We start from the raw sequence: 12,234 nt of genomic DNA on the forward strand, positions 1-12,234 counted from the left end.
TTGATAGAAAATTCCCTACTGAATATCATGACTTGATACAAAGCTATTCGGTATTGTTGGTTAAAGAATAGATAAATAAAACAAGAAACAGGACTCCAAGTCCAGAAATGAAACAAAACAAAACAAAACAAAACAAAACAAAACAAAACAAACTTGAACTGTAATGGAGCCAATATTGCAGACTTTTAAAAACATAATTGTGTTCAGATAGTTGGTTATATACATAGAAAATGGAATTAGATTCATATCTTATATATTTCACAAAATTCAGTTCTAGGTGGATTAAATACTTTCATCAGAAAGGAAATACTTAAAAAATTGTAGTAAGAAACGTAAGGAAATATTTCTACGACTTTGAGATAGAGCAGTATTTTTTAATCAAGACACAAAAAGCCCAAACTGTATACTTGATTAATGTGACTACGATAAAATAAAGAGGCCTGCTTATCAGACCAGAAATAGGGGAAAAAGACAAATTATAACTATGAGAAGTTACTTTTCATAGATATAACTAGCAAACTACTGGTATCCAGAGTATACAAATAACTCCCCAAATTCAATAAGAATCAGGCAAGTCCACAGAGTAAAATAATGAACAAAAGACACAAATAGTCATGTTACAGAAGAGGAAATGTGAGGGCAATAAACATATGAAGATATACCCACACTCATCAGTGTTAAGGAAAGACATATTAAATGCAATATCAGATAACAATGTATATTTTCCTGAATGGCAAAAGTGAATAAAGTTGATGTCAAATGATACAAAGAATTGGTTATAATGTGGAGCAATGCTTATTTTTATAAACTGATGGAGGAAGGTTGATTTGGTAAAATTACTTTGGCAAACAATTTGGCATTAAGTAGCAAAGCTGAAAATGAATCTTTCCCTGTGCCCTGGATATTCTCTACAACACAGGGACACTCTTGGGCATGTGGGAGAAGAGTCATGAATGGTGCCATAAATTTGTATTATCTATAGTGTCAGAAAACTGTGAATAAATGTCAGTTGAGACAAAAATGGGAAAAAATGGTGTTACGATCGTACAAAGAAATACTACAATACTATAGTAATACAAAAGTGAGACTTAAATGTATTACATAGGTGAATCTCCCCCCCCCAAAAAAAAGGAAAAGAGGAAAAAAAAAGTTTAAGAACTTAATTTGAATAACACTTTTGTAAGTTAAAAAAACAAAATAAAATACATAAGAGCAAAAAATATTAGGATAACTGCATATGTGCGAAAGCTATTTGGAAAAGTGAAGGAATGATCAATTTAAAAATTCAGGAATGCAGTTAAGTTTAGGTGGGAGAGAGAAGGATATAACTGCAGATTTTCACACCAAAAACTTCAATACTGCTGGGAAAGTTCTATAACTTAAATCTGGTGAGTTCATGGATATTTATGTTTATATCTTACTTAAATTATTTAAATGTATCAAGTATTTGATAATAAAATCTTTGAAATGAATGACTCAATCAAATATGTTTTTAGGTATTAAAAGTAATTTAAAAAGTCACAAAAACAGCTACTCCAAAGCTAAGGTGAAACTTTGTATTATCCCAAATCTTGAGGCACCTAGAATGAGTCAGTGTAACGTTCTTGTCCTCACCTAGAAAATGAGTCCATTAAACACTGGAGTGAAGGCCTTCAACAACCCACAGTTAGTTAAATCCAATTGATTGTTATTTTTTTCTCTCATTCTAACTCTGGGCCAGATATCTGCTTCCTAATTACTTTAATTTCCTGAGACTACACCTTACTTTGGCTTCTAAAACATCCTCACCTAATTTTTGTGTTTCCTTACCACTTCAGGACACTTGGCAGTCTCTATCGATCATGGAAAAAAGAAACCGTACTAGGTATTTCAGCAAAGAGAATTTAATATGGAGAACTGGCTACGTGGGTGTTTGAGCACGGCAAAAGGAACAGGGAAGACAGGAGCGGTCTTAACATCCTAAGGGCTGGAAACACAAGGGATAGGCTGGGGCTGCCGGAACTAGAATCTTAGAGGACAGTCCTGCAGAGTCTAGGCTGAAACTTTTGAGTGGATCCCATCCTGGTGTGATAACACTTCAGAAGCTCTGAGAAGACCTTAGGCAGAGCTGGGCTCAGACAGGGGGAGCATGAAGTTGCTGCATGATACTGCAAGAGGACCAACACCACTGGAGACTGGAACCATCTGTGACTGTCAGGGGGAAGGGCTGCCATGGCGGCATCACTGACAGAATCAGCAAGGGAACAGGAGACAAGAGGGAACAAGTCTGTCCCCATTCTTCAGCTTTCGGGTTTCCCTCTAGTTCCTCCTATTGGCAGAACTTAAAAGGGAAACCAGCCTGCCAGGAATAAGTGTTTTCAGGGTTCTGGCTCCAGCATCACAAAGCAAAGACAGTGACACAAAGTGTCAGACAGTGGATTTGAAGCTTTGGGAACATAGCTTAATGACTATCACTCCTTCCAGGTCTTTAGGCTTCAAAGAGAACATCAGAGATTGGACGTTGGTTCATTTCTTTTATCCCCCTATACTCCTTTATGTAGTGTCATCTGGTCTCAGGCTTTCTAGATCAGATAAAATCACATGACTACCAAATGAATTTCTCCAGCTTCCCCTTGAACTCCAGATTTGTATATGCACATATGTGTTTGACAACTCTAATCGAATACTCGAAAATCAACTGCAAACTCCATGCTTGCAAAATGGAATTCTTTTAGTTCAGGACCTGGTTCTCCTCTGTTAATGTTACCGCCACCTACACAGTTGTTTAAGCAAGAAACCCAGGCATCACTCTTGCCTTCTTCCTCGATGTCATCTCTCTTCACACCCAGCCCATCACAATTCTTGAGGTTTAACCTCCAACATACACTCAGATCCCTCAGCCTCACCCAACATGCATGGCCATAGCAGTGCTGCAAATTGCTTTGCACATGGACCACAGCAATAGCTTTCCAGTAGCTCTCCCTGCTAAAGTTTTTCATCCCTTTCAACTCACCTCTCACACAGGAATCTAAGTGAACTTTAAAAATGATAAATTATATCACGTCACTCCCTCATGTAAAATCTGTTGGATTTCTATTAACACCACCAAAAAGATCTCTAGGAGCCAACATTATCTGGACCCTGCTTTTTTGTCCTCATTTCATGCTGTTCTCCTTTTGGCTTGCTGCTGTCTGTCCACAATGGCCTACAATGCCCTGCCAGTGCATGGCTGGCCTCCAATCATTCGTCAGATGTTAGCATAAGCATCACTTCTATACAGAGGTCTTTCCTTATCATCTATGTAAAGTAGCCATCTTGCCTTCTAGTTAATGTCTATTGTGTCCTACTGTTTATTAGCCTTCATATTAATCCTTGCATTTGACATGTTTTTGACCAATAGCTGAACTCTGACATCATCAATCTGTCTTTAAACCACTGTATCTTTAGGGTTGATAACAGTGTCTAGTACATAATAGGTGTTAAATATTTGTTGAATTCATGAAGGCTAGGAGAGCAGTCCAGCTTTCAACCATGCCCATGCTCATTGTTCAGGGTGAATTTAGTAAAACAAAAAAAGAACAAAAACGAGATGTGATGAGAATCTTATGATAACATGACAACATGTTCAGTTTTTTTAAAGTTGAAAGTGGCATAAAATCTCTCATGTCTAGAAAGTAGCTTAGAAAGGTTTGTTCTGTAATTAGTGCATGCAAGGACACCACCTCCTACCCAACCATTTATACCTTCAAACTCCTCCTGGCCACTCCCCCCTCCCCCAGCTGGAGCTGCTGATGAGAACCAGCTCACCAAAGCCTCTGGACAGAGTTCATGTTCTCCATTTGATTAAAAGAGGCTACACTGACCCTATTGCTGATGGTCCTTTTGACCCTGATGATTTATATTTTTCCCAGTGGTGGTCCACCACATGGTTCAGCAGACAAACCCTGGGTCTGACAGATTCGGGTTTAAATCCAGTTTTCCCTACTCACTTACTTGGCATCTCTGAGTTCCAATTTCCTCATTTGTAATGTGCCAATAGTAATATTTATGTCATGTTTGTGAAGAGTAAAAGAAATAAAATGTGCAAAGTATCTAAAAAAAGTATCTGGCATAAAATAGGAGTGGAATCGCTAGGAATTATGTAAAACTATTCTTGCAGTGTTTAGAATGTAGGACTACTGTGTGAATATTGGCCCACCTCTTTTGCTTCTCTTTGTATTCACTGGAAAGGAACAGTTCTCCTTCTGTTGGCTAACGATCTTATCTTTGCTCCCCATGATCCTTTATTTGGCCATGTCTACCTTGCTCTTGACCAGGGAGGCCTACACAGGCTGCACCAGGGGCCCCTGGACCCTGGCAGGGGCTGACATAGACCACTGGCAAGAGTGAGGAAAGACATGTATTCCTCAGCTCCCTCCCTGCAGGGTTGCCAGGGGGGCCCTGGCTCTATCCACAGATATCAGCCCTGACAGTGGGCCTTCAGCAGGGCATCCTTTTTGTCTCTGGGTTGCTACGTCTGTTCCTTCCTCTTGTTCCTTCAGATCTAAAGAGAGTACTTCTTACTAACTCAAGATACCATTTCCCTCAATCACTTCCCTACATCCTGCACACATCCTTGTCAGCAGTCCCTTTATGAAGCACTCCATGGATTTTTCTGATTTGGGCATACTATCTGTTTCTGCCAGAATCAGGCTGATAATATCTCTAAATAGCTGAGAGTGTGGTCTCAGACCTAATTCCACACTCTGTCTGGTCTGAACATGCACAGGCACACACACACACACACACACACACACACACATGCACATGCATACACAGGTGTGCTGGTGTTTGCCATTTCTCCCTTGAGTGTGTCACTGAGTCCTCAACTGCTCTACTGGAGCTGTGCTCATTTGGTCCATTGTAGTCACCAGGAGCCCACCTGGTCCAGAAGGCCCACTGCCAAGGATACTCCCACGGAGGGCTGTGATGTGCTCTCTGGTTACATCTCCAATTTGTCTTTTGACACAAGTCCTGATCTGAGGAGGTACTGTCAGTTTTCCCAGTCTGGGGACAGCGCTGATGCTGTGGGCCTCTGACGTTTGAGGAATGAGATGTCAGACACTTCTCCAACTGAAACACTTCCCTGGGCTCTATCTACATTCTTTTTCTGCGCTCCTCTGCCAGGATGGGGAACAAAGGTTTTGTTTGCAGAGCCACTGACACTGTTAAGTGGCAGCACAGAATGAATGTCAAAGAGGCTGGCATTGTGGGTCTCAACCTGGCTTTCTTCAGTAGATGGTAGTACCTAATAATGCCAGATATTTGGTGGTAAGGTACATGGGATGCTATTGTTTAATAAGTCCTGCACCCACGCAGAGATGGCTCTAATGCGTAAGCGAAAAGCATTATTCATAGTTACTTATAGATCCCAAATTGCTGATATTTTTAACATTTGAAAAATATATTAAAGAGGATTTTGAAATATATATAATTTATTACTCCTAAGACAAATTTCTTACCTCTAAAGCACCGTAAAAGGAGACTATCTACACATCTGGCCTGACCCTATGTCTGGCTTTCCACTAACTCTGTTTACTTCCCTTTAAACTCCATCAGCTACAGCCACACACAACTTGTGTGCCCATTCCCAGATTTACCATAGCATGGGTATGGAAGGAGTTTAGTGAGGTTAATCCTTTTTTTTAAGCCCTGTCTATGATAGGGATGCTACACTGGCAAATCAGAGAAATATAGTAGACAAATGGGACCATTTGACGTGGTCTTTAAGGACAATTTGGAGAAACAAGAATGGGCTTAGGCTGTGGTTATTTGCATTTTGACTGGTGACCCAGTGCTAAACGAAGGCTATATTCATTAAATAATACACACTGATGTGGAGGGAAGCCTCTGAGAAACTTGTCCATTGTTTTTCTCTGTTTCCTGTCTTGCTCAAGACTATCACAAAATTGCATAAAGGTTTAACAGGACTGTTTATAAATATTACCTATGACATAAAGCTACAAGGGATAGAAAATATTGGGGGGACAAAAAATAAGATCTAGATATCCTTAATTGGAGGTAACAATGGGACTGAAACTTGCAAGAAAATAACCATTGCAGACACACAAACTCATAGACACATACACACAGAGACAACGTCTAAGACTCAGGCAGAATCTGATGGGAATTTCCACTAACCACAAAGTGAAGAAAATGGTTTTGAAAAACTCCTGCTCTGGTTGGCCTCAGGATGTAATTGTTTGATAAAGATAAGAAGACTATACTGCCTCCGCTATCTGCCTCTTCACTCTTCTCCTGGGTTTGACAAAAGTTGAAACCATCTTAATGGTCACCATCAATTTTCTGCAAGGAGGCTGACCTTAGACCATATGGTCTAAGAGTAAAAATTATTGCCTTCTCCTTATATCTTTCTATATGAAGGGCCATAAACCCAATGGCTCCAGGGTCCAGGCAGGCAATATGCTGAGTACAGTAAGAGGGTAGGGGAAGTGGGTGCTGGAGTGAGCTGAAGAATTCATGATTCCTGTTTCAGTCTGGCAGCTACCACTCCTCTCTAATTGTAACCATCTTTGAATATGGGCATCTGATTATCAGATAGTCTCTTCTTTTACTTTATGTTAAATCTCTTGATTATCAAATGTTAGCAATATATTCAATTCCTTTTCTAGTTTTTTCTTTTTATTGTAAAACATTTATAAGGTAAAATTTACCATTTTCGCAATTTCCCTGTGTATAGTTCAGTGACATTAAGTATATTCTCATTGTTGTTCAACCCTCACCACCATGCATCTCTAGAACTTCTGCATTTTCAACTGAAACTCTACCCACTTGACAATAACTCCCCAATTTCCCCTCCCCTCTAGCCTGTGGCAATCATGATTCTACTTTTTGTGTCTGTGAATTTCACTGCTCTGGGAACCCCATGTAGGTGGAATCATACAGTATTTGGTCTTTTTGTGTCTGACTTACTTCACTAAGTACAGTGTCTAATCATCCATGCTGTAGCCTATGTCATAATTTTATTCCTTTTAAAAATTATTTAAAAAATTTCTATCGTGGTAAAAAAACACATAACAAAACTTACTATTTTAACTACCGGTAAGTGTATGGGTTCATTGGCGTTAAGTATATTCATACTGTTGCATAAATCAATCTCTGGAAATTTTTCATCTTGTAAAACTAAAACTCTGGACCCATTAAATAGTAATTTCTACCTTACCTCTAGCTCCTTGCAGCCACCATTCTACTTTTAGTTTCTATGATTTGATTACTCTAGATTTCTCATATAAGTGGAATCATACAGTACTTACCTTTTTTATGACTGGCTTCTTTTGCTTAGTATAATGTCCTCAGAGTTCATCCATATTGTAGCCTATGTTAGAATTTCCTCCCTTTTTAAGGCTAAGTAATACTGCACTGAGTACATATACAGCATATTTTGTGTATTTGCTCATCCATCAGTAGACACTTGGGTTGCTAACACCTTTTGGCTATTGTGAATAGTGCTGCTGTGAGCAATGGTGTGTAACTGTTTGTTCACATTCCCACTTTAGTTCTTCTGAGTATATACCCAGAGGTAGAATGTAGGACTTTTAGAATGTAGGATCCAGTGGGATCATATGGTAGTTCTAGGTTTAGTTTTTTGAGGAATTGTCATTATTTTTCACAGTGGCTGTACCATTTTACATTTCCACTAATGGCATATAAGGTTTACAATTTACCCATGTCCTTACTAACATTTGTTATTTTCAGTTTTTTTAATAATAGCTATCCGAAGATATGCAAAGCATTATATAATTGTGGTTTGATTGGCATTTCCCTAATGATTAGTGATATTTACCTTCTTTTCATGTGCTTATTCACCATCCTCATATCTTTGGTGAAATGGCTATGCCTTCCTTTGCCCATTTTTTAAATTGAGTTGTTAGTTTTTAGTTGTTGAGTTGTAGGACTTCTTGACATATTGTGGATATCAATTTCTTGTCACATGTAGGATTGCAACTATTTTCTCCCATTCCGTGGGCTGCCTTTTCAAACTGTTGATAGTGTCCTTTGATGCATAGTGTTTTTTAATTTTGATGAAGTCTAATTAATCTACTTTTTCTTTTATCACTTGTGCTTTTGGTGTCAAGTCTGAGAAATTATTTCCAAATCCAATGCCATGAAGCCTTCCTTCTATATTTTCTTTGAAGAGTTTTGTAGTTTTGACTCTTATACCTAGGTTTTTGATACTGAGTTGATATATTGTATAACATAAGGGTCTAACTTCATTCCTTTGCATATGAATATCCAGTTTTCCCATCATCAATTGTTGAAATGACTGTCATTTTCCCATTAAATAGTCTTGGTGCTCTTGTTAAAAATCCTCTGAATATATACACAAGGACTTATTTCTAGGTTCTGTCTTCTAATTGATCAATTTATGTGTCTTTATGTCAATACCACACTGTTTTGATTACTGTAGATTTGTAGTGAGTTTTGAAATCAGAAAGTGCAAGAATTCCAACTTTATTCTTTTTCAAGGTTGTTTGGCTATTTGGGGTGTCTTGAGATACCACATGAATTTTAAAATGAATTTTTCTATTTCTGCAAAAATCATTGTCAGGATTTTGATAAGGATTGCATTGACTCTCTAGACCCCTTGGGTAGTATCCCTATTTCAACAATATTATCATTTTTTAAAACACACTGGGAAAGCCAAACAAAACCCATTTGTGACAGATAATGACCTCCCTTCCTTAGCTACTCAGTGAAAGCAAATTCTAGAAGACAATTAAGTAGAAAGTGGTGATGGAGACGTCCACAGTAAAACTTTCCATCCTTGAAGATGAACAGCCCTGCAGTTTGTTATTTAGATTATCTGAAAAATAGAAGAAATCTGAGTAATAAAACAAGTAATAAAAATAATACATGAGAAGCTCTTGGCAAATGAGAACTAAAGAACTGAACTGGTGCCTGTTGCCATCAATCTGGCACCTAAGTTATAGTTTGGGGAGAGAGACTTACCATCTCTAAGTGTTCAGAAAACAGGTCAAAGGCTGTTGGCATAGCCTGTCTGTTGGTATACAATAACCCTACATAGGGAGGTCAGACAATGAAGAGTAATCAGTTAGATAATTAATTCTCTAAAGAAGCAAAAGTAATAGACATGAAAATCAAAGCATTATAGAAAGTTTCCTGAAACGAAGAAAGCAAAAAAAAAAAAAAAAAAAAAAAAAAAAATTACACGTAAAAGAATCATCAGGCTCTTGAAAGAAGTCAGTGAGAAAACACCCATAAACTGATAGTCTATGGAAGAAAAAATGTGTATGGCACATTTTTAAAGGAAAAAAAAAATCCCATTAGTATCGAGCCAAAAAATTACAGTGGGCTCCCACAAAGAAACTAGGCTTGGGCTCCCACGATTCTTTTCTATGTCAATGAAAGCCAAATTGTGGAACAATTTCTGCAAAGATTGAAGGAAGAGACATTTTTACTGAAGACCAAACCAAGTTCTCTGTCAAGAGGGAACATAGCAGAAAGACATTTTCAGATATGAAAGATTAAAAAGATGCCTACATACATGTAATTTCGGAAAGTATTTTTGAGGACCCACTCCATGCAACTAAAAAATGAAGCAGAATTAATAACTCAAGATGGAGAAGTCCTAGTATAAAGGTACTGGAGGGGTATCTGACTTGGACCGAAACAGCTGGCTCCCGACAAGAACCATCACAAGCCTCGGGGTAACTATGAATTGAGGGAGATCGGCTCGGGGCCCTCTGTGGAACTCTTGGAATTCTCAGTGAAGAGTGGCATGCTGCTTTGTGGAGTGCTTCTTTGAGAAGCTTGGGTTCATGCTTCCATGACTAGAATATTCTGGAGAGTGGTACGGCTGAAGGACGACTAGAACTGATCTTGGTTTTCCTGCTTGTGTCACAAGGCTATTACTCATCTCAACGTGTTTAAAAAAAATGTAGAGGAAAAACCGTGCCTACTTGAGCCCTTTTCACATAATATGCTAAATGAGGTTGAATGTTAATCAAATCGAAAACATCAAATAAACATTTTTATAGTGTTAAATGTTGACAACAGGAGGCTGTTCAAGTACAGAATGTGAGAGAATTTGCTTGTCAGCCCTTCGTGGGAAAGAATGTGAGGCTGATCGCAGCTCATTACAGGTTAGCAATTTGAAGGGGCTGCTCAAGCACTGATTTGATCTCAAGCAGCAAAATAGAAGAGAGGATATAGAAATGGTGAGGAGATGGTCTAATTTTATCCTGAGCTGGTAAAATCACATTTGAACAGAGGATTTTGGAGCCAGCAGTACCAGGGTTCCCATGGGGAATGGTGATGCCAAATGGTGATGTTTGCCCTCCCATTTTCCCGACACAGTGGGTTCTGGGGTCAGGCGGGTCTGGGGGACTAGTGGGTGGCCAAGTCTCCCAACAGAATGAACAGTAATTTCTAATTTGAAGAATAAAGAGATTCGAGGACTGGGCAATAGGGGGCGTCATTACAGGAAGTACTGGTTTGGTTTCAAATGGAAAACTTGATTCTGGGGGAAGGAATATTAAAGAGAAAAGGTTTATTTATACATTTCCATATCATTATACATTTTTGATGGATGACCTATTCATTCTGCAGAGCAAGGGTGCCTTCTCTCCAAGGGATTGAATATGCTCTGCACCCCTGGATGTATGTATCAAACCCTTCATGCTGATTGCATTCAGGCCAGGGCCAAGGCCCAGCAAAATGCTAGCAGGAATCTGATCTGAAGAATCCATTCATATCTCTAGTGCTGTCAACATTCCTACGATAATTTTGGCCTTGTGAATGAAAGAACAAAATTTGATTTTGACACATGGACCTTGAACTTTAACACACCGAGGTGAAGAAATTTCTAATTCAATAGTGCGTTGGTTAAACACTCTTTAGGTTATCTGTGGCTACTCCGGTGAAAGCTTGGTCTGTCTCTACTAGACGGTCAGCACGTTCAGATTATTCCAATAGACTATAATTCTTGCCTAAGAGATGAGTCTAGAAATTCTGGGCAAGAAAACCTTTTTCCCATCCAGTTTTTTAAGCCCGATGCGGATGATTTTTTGTGATCTGCTTTTCAGATTACCCATTCTCGTAATCCATCCATGCATGGTCAAAATTGCAAATATTCATAAGGAAGGTATGAATTTGGTTTGAGTTGGGTCTAACACTTGAATGAGTTGGCATGTCAGGTGTGTGCTAAGGAAGGTTCAACAGGTTTGGGAAGAGGTACTCAATCAGAGAACAATGAGGTCATATTAATTCTGCTCTTATGAGGTGCCAAGTCATTTGAAAACTAGGTCATTTATCGATATATTCTCAAAACAATCTATGAGCAGGGAATGGGTGGGTGAGAACTGGTGAGGTTAAAAGCTTGTGTGCAGATATATGGCTTGAGTTTGGATTTGAACCCAGCTCTGGGTCACTGCTTTTCTCCATAGGCAGCATACTTCGGAGTATCTAATTGTTTTATTAGCTGAACACTGTAGGTCAGGCCAAACCTTGGTCTAGAAGCTGCTGCCTTGATTAACCTTTCCTTTACACTTCATGCCTCCTACCCCAATCTCTCTACCCCTGATTCAGGGAACTACCTGTAGGAAGGGCTTGAATAGGGCCATACCAGGGGGATGTAATCATTTTGATTTTATTGCTTGTCTTTAAGCCTGTGGCTTGGAGCTGTTTTCCATTCATCAAGGTAATGATAGCTCTTCTGAATTAAACATGATTTTCCTTCTCAGGAAAAAAAGCTCAAAGGAAACATCAGAGTTAATTAGAGAAAGTGATATTGTAGCTACTGACAGAAAGAAGCCCATCAAAGGCAATGTTAAGGGGGATCCCAAATCATCAAAGCAGAGCCATTCAGTTGCAAATTGCTTTCTATTTCAGCTTTGTAGGGCAGAGGGTGTTCTGGGATCTTGCTGGTCTGTAAACACCGGGGTCTCTACAAAAAACAAGACCAGATACCCCTTGAGAAAAGGAGCTTGAAGTTAAGATGGCCCGTGTGTGTGATTTTGATGTCCTCAGGTTTAACTGTGGACTTCATGGTATGAGGTCTTGGTCCAAATGGTGACAATCAGAACATTTATTCTCTGAGGGGGGCAGAGGTTCTTAGTGTCTTGGGCTTCCAGCTCAAATTCACCAATGTGTTCCGTACAAGCTTCTGTGCTAAGTCCTGGCTGCCTTTGTTCACTCCAGATACTTTGACAAGGCCCGGTTTTGATACCCAAAGTG

This window comes from Lynx rufus, unplaced genomic scaffold, assembly GCF_022079265.1.
Source record: "Lynx rufus isolate CCGP_SWC_20201006 ecotype Redwood Valley unplaced genomic scaffold, mLynRuf1.p SCAF_11, whole genome shotgun sequence".
Classification (NCBI taxonomy): domain Eukaryota; kingdom Metazoa; phylum Chordata; class Mammalia; order Carnivora; family Felidae; genus Lynx; species Lynx rufus.